Source organism: Mus caroli, unplaced genomic scaffold (genome assembly GCF_978045245.1).
Source record: "Mus caroli unplaced genomic scaffold, Mus_caroli_1 scaffold_6, whole genome shotgun sequence".
In the NCBI taxonomy this organism is placed as follows: Eukaryota; Metazoa; Chordata; class Mammalia; order Rodentia; family Muridae; genus Mus; species Mus caroli.
Genome location: NW_028227261.1, coordinates 143,990,772 through 144,007,451, shown reverse-complemented (window position 1 = coordinate 144,007,451; position 16,680 = coordinate 143,990,772).

Below are 16,680 nucleotides of genomic sequence, written 5' to 3'. Positions count from 1 at the left end.
GGTCAGATTCTTGAAACTAAACTGAGGTGTCATTTGACAAGACTTAACACATCACCCCTCAGTATCTCTGAAACATGAAGTTGAGAATGTGCAAATCAGAGACGAAGGGAAGCTACAATGCCCTTTTGGTCCCCTGGTACAGATGTATCAATGAATTGATAATATCAATGAATCACTTTTGTTCTGATTGATCCCCATGTGTCAACAGTTGATTGGTAACTAACCTTCCAAGTAGATTTGTTCACTGGAAAAGAATGATCAGGAAAAAAAAATAGTCAATGTGACAATACTGCACAAGCACACGAATTAGATGACAGCTGTCCCAGCTGTTCATGCCTTCACTGTTGGCTATTGACACTAACTCAAGCCATGGACTCCCTTTGTTGAGGAGAATCTCAATCTAGATCAGGTTGGCCTGTGGGCAACCTTGATTTTGTGAATTGAAGTAGGAAAGCCTGCCCACTGTGAGCAGTGCCATTCCCTGACCAGAACCCTGCACTGCATACACAGAGAGGGGAACTGAGTAGAGGCAGGCATTTGTTCCTCTCCTAATTTACTGTTCGTGAGATGTGATGAACTGCTTCAAACTCCTGCCACTGTGACGTCACCACTACGCAGATGCCAAATAAATAATTTTCCCTAAAATTCTTGAGTATTTCATCACAACAACAGGAAATGAAACAAAGACACATGGGCCTTTATTATTATTAGATATTTTCTTTATTTACATTTCAAATGCTATCCTGAAAGTTCCCTATACCCTTCCCCCACCCTGCTCCCCTACCCACCCACTCCCACTTCTTGGCCCTGCTGTTTCCCTGTACTGAGGCATATAAAGTTTGCAATACCAAAGGGCCTCTCTTCCCAGTGATGGCTGACTAGGCCATCTTCTCCTACATATGCAGCTAGAGACATGAGCTCTGGGGGTACTGGTTAGTTCATATTGTTGTTCCACCTATAGGGTTACAGACCCCTTCAGCTCCTTGGGTACTTTCTCTAGCTCCTCCATTGAGAGCCCTGTGTTCCATCCTATAGATGACTGTGAGCATCCATTTCTGTATTTGCTGGGCCTTTTTTTTTTTTTATCTTTACTGATATTTGGTGTGTTCTTTCAGCAGCCTTGTTCTCTATTGCTGATATTCTTTTCTGCTTGGCTGGGTCTACTCATGATGCAGCCCACTGTCTTTTACCTTATTCACTGAGTTTTCATTTCCAATATTTCTGCTTGTTTTCTTTTTAACGGATCTCAATTTCTTTCCATCTTCCTGACTTTTTCACATACTTTTGAAGATTTCCTCCTCTACAGTATGAATTGGATTATATCCTCTTTCAGACCATTGATCTCTCTTAACAGAGAGGGAAAAAACAACTTGAAATCTTTCTGTGGCATTTTACCTATTTCATTGTCCTTTGGAAGAGTCTTGAGCTTTGCTGTAGGGGGTTGTCATTTATTTGTTTGTTTTTTTGTTTTGCTTTGTTTCATGCATTTCTGTGTTTCAACTTCCACACCTGTTGGTTTGAATCTCTCCTCTGGATCTGGAGAAATATCTGCTTTTGAAGCCTCAATCCACAGTACTGCACCACATGGCAGAAACAACCCATTTTAGCAACAACAACAGCATCCATGATTTAAAAATACACTTGAAACCCATTACAGTCCTGCTAAGAGCAGTGCCCTCACCTGACTAAAATCCCACAAAAAATGACCAAAACTATTGTAGAATGTGCTATTCAGGTAGCAATTAGTGAGGGCAAAGGTAGAAATGGCAGACAAGTAAGGAAAGGGGAGGGAAGACAAGCAGGAGAGACAAAGCTAAGGAGACAAAGGAGAAAGAAAGGCGTGGAGAGAAGAGAGCAATGGAAAAGAAATAAGCAGAAAAGGAGAGACTGCACAGAGTGAAAAGAAAAGCAAAGGGATGGGAGACATACTTGCAAACTATGTGACACGAAGTGACCTCCAAAATATACCAGCAACTCTTAAAATTTCAGGGATGCTATTGAAACTAACAGAAGTTATGGACCAAATGGATTTAACAGATATGTATTGAACATTTCATCTTAAAACAAAAGAATATACCTTCTTCTCAGCACCTCATGGTACCTTCTCCAAAACTGACCATGAAATCGGTCACAAAAAGGCCTCAACAAGAAGACTGAAATAATCCCATGTATCCTACCTGATCACCATGGACTAAGGCTGATCTTCAATAGCAACAAAAACAACAGAAAGTCCACATATACATGTAAGCTGAACAATGCCCTACTCAATGATAACTTGGTCAAGGAAGAAAGAAAGAAAGAAAGAAAGAAAGAAAGAAAGAAAGAAAGAAAGAAAGAAAGAAAGAAAGAAAGAAAGAAAGAAAGAAATTAAAGATTTTAGAATTTAATTTAAGGTACAACATACCGAAACTTATGGGACACAATGAAAGCAGTGGTAAAAGGAAAACTCATAGCTCTAAATACCTCCAAAAAGAAACTGGTCAGAGCATACACTAGCAGCATAACAGCACACCTGAAAGCTATAGAACAAAAAGAAGCAAATTCACCCAAGAGGAGTAGGAGGCAGGAAATAATCAAACTCAGGGCTGAAATTAACCAAGTGGAGACAGAAAGAACTATATAAAGAATCAACCAAACCAGGAGCTGGTCCTTTGATAAAATCAACAAAATAGGTGAACCCTTAGCCAGACTAGTCAGAGGGCACAGAGACAGTATCCAAATTAACAAAATCAGAAATGAAAGGAGAGATATGACAACAGAAGCTGAGAACATTTATAAAAAATAATCAGATTTTAGTACAAAAGCCCATATTCAATAAAACTGGAAAATCTGGATGAAATTGACAATTTTCTAGACAGATAGAAAATACCATCAGATAAATCATCTAAACAGTCCCATAACTCCCAAAGAAATAGAAGCAGTCATAAAAAGTCTCCCAACCAAAAAAAAGCCCAGGACCAGATGGGTTTAGTGCAGAGTTCTATCAGACCTTCAAAAAAGACCTAATACCAATACTCTTCAAACTATTCCACAAAAGAGAAACAGAAGGTACTCTACCCAGTTCATTCTATGAAGCCACAATTACACTGCATATTCTCCCTTGGAGATGGGATAGTTTCTGTCTAATCAGGAACTTGTCACAAGTTCCTTTCATAGAGGACTTCATAAGAGATTTTTTTCTACTTCTATCACGTTTAATATTTGTCTTAGTCAGGGTTTCTATTCCTGCACAAACATCATGACCAAGAAGCAAGTTGGGGAGGAAAGGGTTTATTCAGTTTACACTTCCACATTGCTTTTCATCACTAAAGGAAGTCAGGACTGGAACTCAAGCAGGTCAGGAAGCAGAAGCTGATGCAGAGGCCATGGAGGGATGTTCCTTACTGGCTTGCCTCCCCTGGCTTGCTCAGCCTGCTCTCTTATAGAACCAAGACTACCAGCCCAGAGATGGTCCCACCCATAAGGGGCCTTTCCCCCTTGATCACTAATTGAGAGAATGCCTTACAGTTGGATCTCATGGAGGCATTTCCTCAACTGAAGCTCCTTTCTCTGTGATAACTCCAGCTGTGTCAAGTTGACAAAAATTAGCCAGTACAATATTCCAAACAGATTTTTAAAACGTGGTTGAGTGCATATTACTCTTAGTTACAGAAGATACCATGTATATTTAAGGGGCATTTAACTATTATTAATTATTTTGATGACTTAAAGAAGGTGTCAATACTGAGTTGTATGTTTTAAAATAAATTCTATTAGTTTAATAAAAAAGAAAAAAATATCAGGGGTGCTTTTCTGGCCACTGGCCACTCTTGAATTTTCAAGTTCTGCTGGTAAGGCATTTGCTGTGCAAACACTGGAGTTAAGCCTGGTGTCGCAGACCTCATGTCAAAAGTCAGGCACAGCAGCTGGCTCCTGTAACCCAGTTCTGAGAAGGCAGAGATGGGAGGATGCCTGGAGCTTCCTGGCTAGCTACTGTAGCCAGTCCAATGAGCTCCCAGCTCAGTGGAAGATTCCGTCCCAAATATAAGGTGGATAGCAGCTGAGAAAGGCACCAACATTAACCTCTGGCCTTCACACACACTCACACAACCAGGCACCCACACAAACGTGCATACACAAAAACAAAGTACCGTAAGGGCCTGCGTAGATTGGCCTGAGGGGCTTGTGTAGACATTTCTCAAAGGATATACTTATAACACCGGGAATAAGTTTATATTGTGGAAAGAATTCACCGCGCATCATTCTCCTCTTCGTGATCCTTGGCGTAGCCATTACAGGCTGACCATATTCTCAGGGTTCCAGGTCCTGGCAAACAACTCCTGAAAGCAGCTTCCTTTCTTCCTATGGTAGAAAGATCAGCCTCACAAATCTACAATAACAAAGAGCAATTCCCTGTCACCGAAGCCCTGCCAGGATGCAGAGCTCCTGGCACCTGCAAGCATGGTATCTTCAGGACAAACGAGCCAAGAGGGATCCACCTCTCCTGTTCCAGAGAGATGCAGAAGGAGGTAAGCAGAACTATAAAAGGTAACCCCTAACAGTGACCAGGGGAGAAAATATCCCAAACACAAAGACCCACTAGCCACCTGGAAGCTGAAACTAGTATCAGTGAGAGCTGGAATGGTGAGTGTGTCTTGTGGCACAATCAAATAAGGGTAAAGGTCAGAGAAGGAACCTGAGCAGACATATGTGGGATAGTCCAGGAAGCAAGAAAGTATACTTTTTAAAATCACCACTTTGGTTTTAAAATGGCTGAAATCTGAGCATACTTTGTAGAGGAAAAGGACTGGGAAAGTCACAGACAAATTCTCTGCCTACTAAAAGATTCTTCGAACTCCAATAAGGATGGCACTGGCACTTTCTCCCTCCCCAGGTGGTGCTGGCCTGAATGTGGCTTTCTGAGGAAAGGACAGTGCTGTGAAGACAGACGGGCTGCTTCCCACTGCACTAGAAAAACTTCCCAAAACTCCACAGGACTCTTTAAATGATAGACCACACTGAACTTGCCAAAGAGAAAGGTCCCACCCAGATGGGAACTGGAGAGTACGTCTTCATTTTACTTACACTGTGTCAAACACTGATGGATGCCGAACAACAATGAGGAATTGGAAGGGGGTGGGGATCCTGACACACCCCATGTACGCAACATATGGAACAAGTTACTGAAGAGAGTGGTCCTAGCAGGGTTTGTTAAAGCTGAGTCGGGGTATAATTCAGGGAAGATTGTGGGTGTGGTGGAAAAAATAGCAAAGTGGGATTAGGATAAAACAAAGCAGAAGAGAAATATTGGGCCTGGTAAACTTTCACCTTCCCTAAAGTGATTGATGTACTTATAAAGAGCCAGGCTGGGCTTCATCTCTAGGGGTGACGCTGCTCATGATCCCACATAAATCTATCATTTCTGCAGGAGTCCTGGGCAAAGCTGTTGTCATGGATAGAGACAATGCTGACATTCACACTGGTGAGATTCGGTATTTAGGTGGGGCAAACCACTGCTAACACTTACAGGCAAGCACGTGACTCTCATAGAAGGAAAGGGAGGGAACAGAAAGGATAGAGGAGGGAAAGAGGGGGAGACACAAGGGAAAAATGGCTCACTTTCTGCAATGCTCTAGTCTTGTATATTTGGTTTAGAGAATAACCACTCTGCTTGATTATGGCTTATTAGTATCAGAAGTCAAAGGACAGTTAACTATGACTGAAAGCTCTGTGAAAACTAAGCAAGATCAAACCTGTGCATCTTAGCCATTCGGATTTGAAAGGGTTGAGCAGCACAAAGATGGAAACAGCCTGCCAAGCCCATGCTGGCATATCTACTGGTCCTGGGAAAGGCAGGCACTAGGAACTACCAGGAGATTAAAACATAAAAACATATGTGTGTGACAAGACTTTACCTGGGGGGTTGCAGAACATGTCTATTCACCCCAGAGAGGGGGCCTATGACAGACCAAAGTCCAGTTTGGAGACCGTAATCTTTATTGGGATTAATCCCAATACAAGTGAGGGCTTACTTACAAGAGCAATAATGACTCAAAGGCAGCAAAGCCCATCCCAGCACAAGTAACAGCTCACAAAGCTGGGAACCTGAAACACACTGCACAGCCTGCAAGCCACTCAACAGCAGCTCAACAGGCTGGAGAGTGTCCGCTCCATGTGACCAGTCAGTTAGGCAGGCCTCTGCTTCTTCCAGACAGCTTGTGTGGTCTCCAAATCTTCTTTGCAGGTTGGCTTGGAATTCTGCTACCTCAGCCTCCCAAGTGCTGAAAGTATAGGCATGTGCCACAACTTTTGGTTAAAATACATTTCAAGCATGATTTAAAGAGAAAAAATTGGACCAAGAGATGGCTCCTTCAGTAGAAGTGCTCGCCACGTAAGCCTGATGACCTAAGTTCAACTCCAGCATCCCAGTGAAAGAAAAGAATCAACTCCTGAAAATTGTCCTCTGACCTGCACACACACACACACACACACACATGCAAGCATGCACTAGTAATAATAATTTAATTTTGTCAATAGTTATTAGCAAAGTACCAAAATAAATAAATAATATGTGAGAGATCCTGGAACTTAGACACTGACTGGTGGCTTTCATTAAGGGCCTTTTGTCCCTACACTGTAGGAGAAAGAGGATACGAAAGAATAAAACGAGGAGACCTGAAGATGATGCTGTTTCCTTTCTTGTCTTAGACTGGAACTACCTCTAAAGTGGGCAACAGACCTGTAATTAGAACTCTCCACCCTGCCACCACCCAATAGTGACACCTTAGGTAGTTGCCATCCTTTGTAAATTAGCACCATGTACTCCGAGTGAACACTATTGGATGTCCCCAATACCTGTTCCCCTTGCTTCTTCCCTAAGTCCCAACTTTGTTCATTCATTGGCACACACCCCAGATGACCTAGTGAAAACTACTCCATTCTCTGCTCCAGGAGTAGATCCTGTCTGCTTAGGCCAACAGCCATATTCCCACTCTTCCATGCCAGTGACAGGCCCAGGAAGCACCAAGCTGCTGTGGGTTATGGTCCATGGCAGGGATAAAATACTTAACGAGGAGAGAACTTTTCTTCCACACATGAGTGAGAGACTTTTCTTATTGTGAGCTAGGTATAAATAATGAGGTGGGCTGCCCAAGTTGCTTCTGACATGAGGGAGTGTGACCTTGGATAGAGTTGATAGCATTGATGCCGGAGTGGAAAGAATTACCTACAGGCTCCGCAACCTGCTCATTAACAGTCCTGAGACTCCCACATGTCTGGAATTAAAGCTGAGATGATTGTAACTTACTCTTTTGTTTAAGACTGTGGATCAGGCTTTCTAGTGCTTGCACCTGGCTAAATAACCATGCAGTAAGGCTGAGGTTAGGATTAAACTATATATTCTATTGGAAAACATGCTATAAACTATAGACAAACCAAATGCATAGTTTAACTAATTACATAGAAGGGATTTTTAGTAACCATCCTCAAGTGTTGTAAGTCTCACCTCCTCTATGTTGAGACAACCTTGCCCTCTCTCCTGACTTCTGAGCAAAGATATGTATTCATATAACACTTGGTGCATTATCTACACATAATAAATACAAAATAATATATTAACTAACAAATTGCCACCAAATGTTCTTACAGCTTTGGAATCTTCATGTGACACTGATCACACACAATAATTGTTTAACTATTACATCATCCATTTCTATAATCCTGAGTGTCTGTCTTACGGTTGAAGTCTCATTAAACTGCCGCTGCCCTGTTTAAGTTGAAGTGCTTAATATGTGGTCCCTAAAGGCACTCCTGGGAAAGAACCAGCACCCTGCTCCTCCATACATCAGCATCTTGATTTATTTTGTTCAAAGGACAGAGTTCAACATCCAGAAGCAAGATGTCAAAAGCTAAAACATTTCTGCAAAAGACAACAAATGGTGGTGAAGATAGAGAAAGAGGAGCCCTTATCCACTGCCCATGGAAGTATAAAGTGGAGTATCCATAACTGAAATCAGCATGGAAACATCTCAAAAGACTAAAGATACAACTACCGTATAACCACTTCTGCATGACCTACCATAGATACTTGCACATCCATGTTGATTAATGCCCTGTTTATAATAGCAGAAAAAAAAAAAAACTGGAATCAACAGATGAATGGATAATAAAAGCTGATAAATATACACAATTTTTCAGGAAAAAAATAGATGGGACTAGAAAACATTGTCATAAGCAAGGCAACCCAGGCTCAGAAAAACCAACACTGGGTTCTCCCGCATATTCGGATCCCAGCCTCTGTCATGTGTAAATGTGGTGCAACCCATCAGTGAAGGTTTATGGGAGGAGCTAGAACATGTGTGATAAGGCAGTGGAAGGGGGCACTGGGGCAAAGGGCACACACAGCAGGGAAGGAGGCAAGGACAGGAGGAAGGGAAACCGACCAAAACAAAGTATGAAGATGCTGTAAGGAAGCCTGTGTGGGCTAGGTAAGTGTGTTTCATTTCAAACCCAAGGGAGAGACTGGTTTTTTTTGTTTTGTTTTGTTTTGTTTTTTTAATTTTTAAAGACCAGGAAAGGGCTGTGGAGATGGCTCAGTGGATAAAGTAAGGGCTGTTCAAACATGAGGAGCAGAATTTGGATCTTCACCACCGCCCTCAGTGCTGGGAGAACAGAAACAGGCCGGGAGCTCACTGGCTAAACAGCTGAGCTAGCTTCAGACTCTTGAGAAACCTTGTCTGAAGAAATGAGGTGGCAAGGAATAGAATGCATCTCTAGCTTCCATGTGTTCATGCACAGGTAAAGACACCCACGCACATAAGTGTGCACACATGACTCCATAACATATGCGCACAGTAATACAGTTTTAGTTTAAAATACTAAAGTGCCTATTTTAAAAGACTAGGAGAGATGAGCCCTAGAAGGCCTAACTTCATAATTTTGAGGTTTTGCTTACAAAATATCACATTTATCATGTTATTTTCTCTAAAGATAGTTATTTATACCCATTTTAATAATCTTCATGCTTTACTCTTATATGTTTTAACTTACATGAAAAACCACATTCACAAAGGCTACTAGGAAAATTTGTCAGTAACCAGGTGTATTTCTGATGAAGTATTTTTTTTAAAGCATTAGAGTATGCATGCACACAGACACATATGCATGACCTTGGGAAATAACAGTGATGAGCAGCACTGATGTCACTGCTACAAAACCAATCCCATGTAGCCTGGCCACATAGGTAGTCGGCCATGCACATAAAAGGCTCAGATTAGCACAGGCTCAGATTATTCTTCTAGAAATAAAATAATTGTTTTCAATTATTTTATTTCTAGAAGAATTAAGAATATATGAAAAGATGATTCTGGAAAGATAACTGAGTACCTACCAGCAAACTGTCTCCCCATATAGATGATGGATGCATTGGAAGAACTGATGTAACCATTAAGAATTCTGCTATCAACTGGTTTTGTTTGTTTGTGTAAGAGAGCCAATATCAAGATAATTGTGACAATACTGTGCAAAGTGGTCAAATGAATGTGAAGTTGGTAGTAAGCTCCATTGTAATACCCAAGCTCAAGCAAACAACCTACCTCTCTGCCCACATTTCTCCAGCTCTAGTGATTAAACACAGTAAGCCCAAAAGAGAGTTCAAATGTAGCAGTTATGCAATCAGCTACAGTGTGAACATGAGAATTCTATCCCCAGCTCATTGCCATCAGACATGTAGAGATCTCAATGCCAGACAGCAGTACCCAAGGAAACTGACCTGACCTTGGGGGAAGGGGTGTGTCAGATTAAACCATTAAACAATTAAAGCATTTAATAGTAATCTTGGGTCTAGTCCAGTCCAGCATAGATACACAAAGGGCTAGAACTGGAGTCCTAAATGGAAATACAAATGTATGAACTATGAAGACAGTCATAGCTGAGCTGATAACAATTTGATTCCAGATAGACTCCTTCATATTGAAACAGACTCTACCAGGACCAAGAGAGACAAAGAACCAATGTCCTAGTAGGAGAGCTTAGAAGAGGCCAGAAGTTGGTCCAAGCTCTCATCGTGTGGTGATTTGAATAGGTTTGGCCCCAAAAGATTCCTGTGTCTGAATGCTTGACCATAGGGAGCGGCACTATTAGGAGGAGGTGTGGACTTATTGGAGGAGGTGTGGCCTTGCTGGAGGCTGGAGGCTGGCTTTGAGGTCAACTATGTTCAGGCTCTGTCCAGTGTGGAATCAAGTCTTCTCCTGGCTGCCTTCAGATCAAGATGTAGTACTCTCAGCTCCTCTAGCTTCCTGCTTCCTGCCATAATGATTGTCTTAGTTAGAGTTTCCATTGCTGTGAAGAGATGCCATGACCAAGGCAACTCTTATAAAATTTATTGGGGGTGGCTTACAGTTTCAGAGGTTTGGTCTATTATCATCCTGGCATCTTGATCCAAAAGCATCCAGAAGGAGACCCTGTCTTCCACAAGCAGCCAGGAGGAGGGTCTCAAAGCCCACCCCCCAAAATGACACACTTCCTCCAACAAGGCAAACACCTACTGCAACAAAGCCACAACTCCTAATAAAACCACTTCCCATGGGCCAAGCATATTAAACCACCACAATGATAATGGACTAAACCTCTGAAACTGTAAGTCAGTCCCAATTAAATGTTTACCTTTATAACATTTATAATATAAATCCCTAAGACATATGGTATGTTGAAAGTTCACCACCACCTTAACATATCTACACCAAGTCTTTTAGTCTTTGCAATAATGGTTAAAGAACTGTAAGAGGTCAGCTTATCCTGAATGTCTGGATACGCTCTAAACAAGATCACTTACTTCCTTAGAAAAGAGGCATATAAAAATAGAAGGCAGAGCTTAGAGTGATAAGGCTACAAGCCACACAACACCAGGAGTTCTAATAGCTCCCAGAAGCTAGAAGAGGCAAAGATCAAACTCTTCCTTGCAGTCTTCAGAGGGAACGCACTTCTGACCACACCTGGATTTGGGACTTCCAGCCTCCAGAACTAAAAGAGTAAACGTGCTGTTCTTTTCAGGCAACCCTAGGAAACTGCTACAGCCCTGATAAGCATTTATAGTTCAGACAAAGCTCCACAGCTATAAATGGCAAAGCAAAGCAGCATTTTTCTCACTGGATACCAGACTTGGGCCATCCAGACTGTTCCAAACTTCACAGTGGTGGGGAAAAGCAAGCCTGGATTGGTTCAGGACCTGGTGGGTTCATCTCAGCCATGACATCCAGGCAAGGAAAACAAGTGATAAAGAAGTCCATAACTTTTTTGTAATAAATGACAAATGTCACCTAAAATGTGACAATATAAACAATGTCCTGTTTCAGAACAAAAAAAAAAAAGTCAGAAAGCACACTGTTCCTGCTGTGGAGAAATCTGTGCCATGGTCCTGGGTTAGTTCCCTCCATTCATGTGTCAGACAAATGCCAGCATGTGAGGACAGAGACAAGGCCAGGCTGTGATTCGCAGCTGTTCGGGTGCTCCTTCAGAGATCCCAGATCCCTGCTGCAGCGCAAACCCCTGAAGTGCTCAGGAAGACCCTTCTTCAGCCAGTGACCACTGGGGCTCGGGAAGATTATCTTGCACCCAAATTAACATGAAAGGAGACTGGGTTAGAACTTTCGACAATAAGTTGTTCTTATGGGAAGGCCAAGTCCAAGAGTCAGCCTGGTGAATACATATAACAGAGATTTGCCATTTCTCACCCCAAAATAGTATCAAAATGGGATTTCAGTTGACATGTTCTCAAAAGCCATGTGCCCCTCTCGCAGGCAGCACAGGAAACTCATGAAGACCCCGTTACAGTTCTGTGTGGCAGAAGCTTCTCGTGGTTATAAGAAGAGTCTACCTAGGCCCTAACCTCCAGGGCTGTGGGGAGAGTTGAGTAGCACAAACCATCTTATCCCAAGCAATCAGCATGACCCTGCAATAAGAGGACGCAAGGCATTGGTACAATGAGGGTCTCTAAGAAAACAATGACTGTCTCCATCATTTTACCTCTTGGACCTACAATCACTTCCTTTTAAGATGGAAGATCTGTGTGCAGAAATCACCACGTTCTTTACCAGCTTCAAAATATTCCTTGGGTGATTCACTGTAAGACAAACAATGTTTTCATTAAAGCATATGGTTTGGTCTCCATACAGAAGGAAGGTCGATCAAGGAATAAGGTACAGTGGCCTACCCAAAAGCTGGTGTTCCTCCATGAAAGGCTCCATGGCCTGTGGAAGGAAGCTGACAGTTCTCTCGCCTCAGCTGAGGCTCAGGAGACATTTAATAGCTCCACAATACAGTTCTCACTGTCTTTACTATAGTGCCTGACTAGGATTCCTCTCTGACTCCCATATTTCTTGAATTGATTAACTTTCTAAAGGTTAAAACACAAACCTAATATGAGGGCTGGGGTTATAACTCAGCAGTATGGAGCTTGCCTAGCATTCGCAAGGCCCTCATTATCCCCAACAAAAACATGCACTTGCGCACACAGGCACAGCATCTCATGGAAGACGAGTTATGCTTGCAAAACTGTCAAACTGAAAAGAACGCTCGAGTGCAAATGTCTCAGAGAGAGGCCTGACCACTGGCTTCCAGAAAATTGATGTTTGGAACTGCGTGCTTACCTCCTGCCGACTGGAGCTACTCTGTATGTTGCTTGCCTATGTGGTTGGTGCTAAAATATTCATTTGGGTAGAGTCAAAAATGGTATTACACACCTAGCACATCTGTGAAAGCTTGCCTTTTGAACAAATGACCTAAGCCCACCCGTCCTCCATCTGTCAGGAGCTGCTGCTACCCAGGTGCCAACCCTGAACCTAGTCCTCCCAGACAGACACATGGGGGCAATGAAAAATGGTGTCAGAGGGGCCCCAAGCATGAGAGGGTCTAGTGAGAGTGGCAGGTTTTACCCTGACTGCTAAAGAGACATGTACGAAGACTAGAAAGACTACAGAGGTGCATGCCTTCAGAATGTGTCTGGGGTCAAAGTACACCCTGGTTCCTGAGAGAGCTCCTGACAGCCTGATAACCTGACATTGTTATTCTTAAGCAGCAAGTCTCACTTCTGGTATCTAACACTGGACAAATTGACAGCAACAGGGTGGGTGGAAGAGAAGTTTTTAAAAAGTTCAGTTAAAAAAAAAGAAGAAAAAGAAAGAAAAAGCTTTCTGATTTCTCAAGCCATTTGAAACCTTGCCAGAGAAATACTTGATTTCAGCATTCCTCCGCTCTCCACAACGATGCCGAAAGTGGTGTCCCCCACATGCGAGGATGTATTTCAGAGCCAGAGTTTTCTCAAGATGTTCCAAGCCTGCAGGCTCCTGATTCTTTTTCAAATTACCAAGATGATAGTATCCCAGTGAGAATTGTGATTAGTCTAAACTCTCCACAGCTGTGAGAGATGAATGTACAAATTCCAATAAAGAGTCTGCATGCTCTGGACTGAATTTACCTACATGACATCGCCTAATTCCAGGACCACTCGAAACAAGCAGAGCTGCTAAAATGCTGTCTTCCCTAACGTCCGATGCTGGAAGGCTTAAGCATCCTAGAGGGTGTCTCTCTCGTGCCAATGCCACCCAGCAGTGGCCATTTATTTAGTAGGACTGTGGCATGTCAGGAGAGCAGCAGGCTGGGAAATTAAACCTACGTATGTAGAATTCAAAGGGCCCTGCAATTCATTATGTGACAAAACCAGCTGCCTCACCACCTCTAGCTCACTGAACTCAGATTCAGGACATTCTTTGGTTACTTAGAAAAGTACACAGGGCCTTGTTTTCTTAATTTGGACACCTTCTTGTGAAAATACATCCCTGGACATATAGCACAGACCCAGGTACCTCGGGTTCTGCCTTTGCCACCATCCTCAGTCATTCTTCCCGCGCATCTCCATTCCTTTGGGATTCCCCACTGATGTCAGATCTACTCTCCTCCAGGGACCCCCACAATTGCCTTACTCAGCAGGGACCCAGGTAGGCTACCCATGCCCTCCTTCATTCTGGTCTTCCTAAGCTTCTCCCTAGAGCTGCTGGTGCAGTTGGCCTCAGTCTCTGCTCCCAGATCATCTCCATTCCCTTGAGACGTTACCACATGTGGCACAGATTCAGAGTGCCCCTACTTCCACCTCCAGAGCCCTCCATGGATCGAGACCCTGAACCCTCCTTGAGATCCACAGGGTTGCTTCCCTTCTGCTGAATGCTAGCCTACCATCCCACCGCACACTGAACTGATCTGCTAGCCTACCATCCCACCGCACACTGAACTGATCTGCTAGCCTACCATTCCACCGCACACTGAACTGATCTGCTAGCCAACCATCCCACGGAACACTGAACTGATCTGCTAGCCTACCATCCCACCGCACACTGAACTGATCTGCTAGCCTACCATCCCACCGCACACTGAACTGATCTGCTAGCCAGCCATCCCACCGACTGCTTTGAGTCTGAACCTAGAGTTCCAACCAGAACTTGAGATCAGGGACCAGTTTGAACCTAACCCCTGAAACCCAGAGTGGCCCCAACATTGAAAAATAAGCATTATTCAGCTGATCCACAACCTGACAGATTGGGGTAAACCAATGACGAGCCAATGAAGGTCAAACCAGATATCTACACCAAGAAACATCACAAACATCATAACTCCAGGTGCCTAGGTCATATCACAAAAACCATGAATACCATGCCTTCTATAGAAACCATTCCTAGGGCCTCGAGAGATAGCTCAGTGGTTAAGAGCACTGACTGCTCTTCCAAAGGTCCTAAGTTCAAGTCCCAACAACCACATGGTGGCTCATAACTATCTATGCACTCTGATGCACTCTTCTGGTGTATCTGAAGACAGTGACAGTATACTCATATACATAAAATAGATCTTTTCAGAGAGAGAGAGAGAGAGAGAGAGAGAGAGAGACCATTTCTATTGTAATGTTCTGTTGCGTTTGAAACATGCTTGCTTTGGCTAGGTTCTGGGACTAGCTGCTGCTCACCTGCCATCTAGTCAGCCCCCATGGCTAACACTTTCCCGAGATCTGGGCTATGTTGTTCCCAGAACCTTATCTCAATTAGAAAGTGTCTTTGACAGGCAGTACTCCTAAAGGCAGTGAACTGGTGACTGCCCATAACAAAAATGGAGGACAATCCTGGGGCTGCCCTTAGTTAAGATGGCACTGAAGTGGCAGCCAGCCACGTGACTGCCCCCTAGCTAAGGTGGCACTAAAGCAATAGTATAGGAAAACCTTATCTGCCCGCAACAAAGATGGTGCTGAAGCTACAGCTCCGTCTGAAGGAAAGCCAGATGTTTGTTATATGTTAGAAAGGAATGGCAGAAGCATGGCAGAAGCAGCTAAGTATCTTAGAATGGAATGGCAGAAACATGACAGAGACAAGCATAAAGAGGCACAGTGTGAGGGGCACCAAGCGGCTTGGCAGTGGGTGGTGGCCACGGGAGTGCAGGCAGCCGCTCAGCAGAGCAGAGTAGGTAGCTGGGCTGGACAGAGAGCAGCGCTGAAGCAGTGTTCTGTCTCCTAGCAACTCCGCTCCAGTGAGAGAGTGTGCTCTGTGCTGAAAGGTGCTGGGGGTTGGGGGGTGAAGGCTGGGGCGGGAGAAAGCGAACCGGGGGGGGGGGGGGGGGGGACTGAGAGCACCTGTCTGCCAACAACTCCGAGGAGAGCAGAGGCTAGCTGTTGCGGCAGCAATGTCAGAGTCAAAGCGGTGGGGAACCGGGAGTGAGACCAAAGAAATAAAGCATCAAGAAAATGAGAGAAAGGGGAAAAGCCTACATGAAAATCTTATTCTTCTTTTGGATCACAGTTCTCTTTTTAAAATGTTGATAAGCAGCCATATAGAGTTATGGTTTGTGGATAATGGGGCCAAATTTAGCCTGTGAATTTGACCAGGAGACATCCCAGTAGGGACGTGACAGCAAAGACCTTCCCTTCTGGGTGAGAGTAAGTTATTTATCTTATCATTTGCAGTGTCCTGAGGATAAATTAATAACTATAAGAAGGACTTATTAATCGTATCAGGGCATCCCTAGGGTAAATCAATAACTAGGATGAAATGACCAGCCAGGCTAGTTTCACTAGGTTGTTATGTAGTACTCTAGCTATGAGCTGTGGGAGCAGCACTGGAGCTGTGAGGCCAAGAGTCCAAGGGAAGCTGGGGGGGTAGGGAGAGGGGAAGAGAGCACTCACCTCACCTGAGGGTAGAGGTCCTAAAACAATACCGTGAATATGGGAAACGTACCAATTCACCAGAATTTGGATGAAGTTTTATGGATCCAATGGCTGGGAAAGCCATGTGATGGGGGGGGGGGGTGTCCGGATATGAACTCGCACAATCTGTAAATTTACAAATCTGAGTCTCGTGGCACCAATGTTGTGTTTTATAAAAAAGAAAGAGCTTCAAGGATATGTTTGGTAGAAGCACAGTATGGTGATGTGGAAGAAGGTACCTCTGTGGGCCCATGCTGAGACATCCTTTCCCTCTGAGGGACAAGCCATATAACAGATACAGTATGCAATAGAATTTATTCAGGGCATGGGGACTGGAGTTGGGAAAAGAAGAGAGAGAGAGAGAGCGAGAGCGAGAGAGAGAGAGAGAGAGAGAGAGAGAGAGAGAGAGAGAGAGATGAGGAGAGAGAAGCCTGGCCAGGAATTCATGGACAGATGGGGAGGAAGAG